The sequence below is a fragment of the Eumetopias jubatus genome, unplaced genomic scaffold (assembly GCF_037043125.1).
Source record: "Eumetopias jubatus isolate StellerSeaLion01/CBP00866 unplaced genomic scaffold, mEumJub1_p1.0 scaffold_11, whole genome shotgun sequence".
Lineage (NCBI taxonomy): Eukaryota > Metazoa > Chordata > Mammalia > Carnivora > Otariidae > Eumetopias > Eumetopias jubatus.
In genome coordinates this window covers 92,165,227-92,167,489 of record NW_028274817.1, presented here as the reverse complement: position 1 = coordinate 92,167,489, position 2,263 = coordinate 92,165,227, and the positions used below count along the sequence as shown (strand labels likewise).

The 2,263-nt window shown below is 57.0% G+C and overlaps 1 pseudogene; it reads right to left on the bottom strand.

Annotated features, from left to right (window-relative positions):
• Positions 1–1,470: 1,470 nt before the first annotated feature.
• On the bottom strand, positions 1,471–2,034 carry LOC148163115 (RNA polymerase II subunit A C-terminal domain phosphatase SSU72 pseudogene; annotated as a pseudogene).
• Positions 2,035–2,263: the final 229 nt, after the last annotated feature.

Here is a 2,263-nt window from a genome sequence, read left to right as displayed (position 1 = left end):
CCGTTCCCCTACCCCCATGCCTGCCGCCCCTTCCCCTCTGCCCCCCGCCTCTCTCCCCCCATGCCACCCCACCCCGGTCGTCCCCCTGTTCCCCCCTCCCCCTCCACCCCCTGCTCCCCACTCACCCCCTCCCTCTCCCTGCCCCTCGCCCCTCTGCTCTCTCCTGACCCATGCCCCCTACCCCCCCTTCTGCCGCCCCCTCCCCTCCCCACCCTGTTGCCCCTGCCGCCCCCTCCCCCACCCCTCTTCTCCCCCTGCTGCCTCCTCCCCCGCCGCCCCTCCCTCCCTCTGCTTCCCTCTCACCCCTCCCTCCCCCTTCCCCCCTTGCCCCGTGCCCCCATCCCTGCACCTGCCGCCCCCCCTAGCCCCCGCCCCCTAGTCTCCCTGCGCCTCCTGCCACCCCTTTATCCCTCCGCTCCCCTCTCTCCCCCTGGCCCCCCTCCCGCCCCCACCCTCTTCGCCCCCCTGCCTCCTCCTGTCCTGTGCCTCATCCCCGCGCCTGTCGCCCCCCTGCCCCCTCTTGCTCTGTGCCCCCTTCCACCCTGCCCCCACCACCCCCTCCGCCCCCCCCGTCTCCTCCCTCACCCTGTCCCCCTCCCACGCCACCTCCTTCACCCCCCTGCCCCTTCCCACCCCGTGCCCCCTACCCCCGCCACCCCTCTGTGCCCCCCTTCGCCCCCTCCACCGCCGCCCCTCTCTCCCTCTCTGCTTCCCCCCCCACCCCGTGTGTGGTATATTCTTACCTCAGCCCAAGTGAACTAATACACCCCCAATGGCAGTTTTGGTAGATTATTTTTTTTTTTTTAGAGAGAAACAGCATACAAGGGGGGCAGTTTGGGGAACAGGAGAGGGAGAGAGAGATAAAATCCCTAGCAGGCTCCAAGCTTAGACTAAAGCCCCACATGGGGACTTGAGCCCACCACCCTGAGATCATGACCTGTGCTAAAATCAAGAGTCAAGCACTTAACCACTTAAGCAACTGAGCCACCCAGGCGCTCTCCACTCCCCCCCCCTTTTTTTTTTACCGGCAGCATATATTTACTAGACAATTGCAAGTTCTTTTCTAATAAGATAAAGCCCATTACTTTATTCAGGTTACTTGTACCTTTCAGAAAGTTGGGGGGAAGGGGAAGGAACCACAGTGAAAACCATAGTTAATACGGGATAAATGTACTACGAACCATTGTTTTTTTGGGGGGCGGGATTAAAGAAAAAAAACTTTATAATCACCATCCCCCTCACAAGTAAAAGTGGGCAAAAAAAAAAAACTTCAGTTTTTAATCTGGCGTTGCTGTGTATCTTCTCATTTAGTAACTACAATTTATTGCGTATACTAGCCACCCGCCGCCAGGAGAGTACCTATAAGTAAAGTCAAACATCAGGAGGTTCAACGTACTAAGAAAAGGAAGCTCAGAAAGATGGCTTCTTGAGGGTGGGCGGTGGGCCCAAAGCCAGGCCAGGTCAGGCCGGTTAGTAGAAGCAGACCGTGTGCAGGAAGGCTTTGCCGCTCTTTTCTTCGAACTCCTGCAGCAGCTCGTCGATGTCGTTATCCATGTCGTCAGTGTGTTGAAGGCACTGGCACAGCTCACAGATGAGGAATGCCCCCAGGGTGGCTTCTTCAAGGTTGTCTTGGATATCCACGTTGATCACATGCACCGGCTGGCAGGTTTCTTGCTCTCTCGAAGTCATCTCTTCCACCACCTGATCGTACACTCTCTCTTCGCAGGTAAGGATCAGATCGAAAACATCCTTACAATTCTGGAACCTTTCCGGGCGGGGCTTGATCCTCTTATTTCTATCCAGCATATGTAAAATGCCATTCTGCGTGTAGAGATCTTTATCCTTCCGAATGAGATCCTTGTACATCTGGTCGTAGGTAGTTTTAAAATCATAAACATTTGGCTTGTCGGGTGCTGGTCCCGGGAGCTTCACGTGGGTTCCCGTTCCAAAGGAACGGACACGGAACCCCCTTTTATTGAGGATGTTGTGCGCCTCCATGCTCCGGTTCTGGTTGCTCGAGCATACCACCGCCACTCGCAGCATCTGCGTTGAATCAGCGGTAGCCATACCAACTGTGACACGACTGATCCCCAACTCCCACCTAACAGTAGTGCTTTTTGCAAGCAAAATGGCGACTGTGGCGTCCGAAAGTCACGACACCAAGGAGGTGGCGTCCCCGACATAGCGCATTGAGATGCGTGTGGCACGGACGTGCGTGCGTACGGTGTCCTGGTGGCCTTCCGCTCCCACTGGCGTAGTAGTT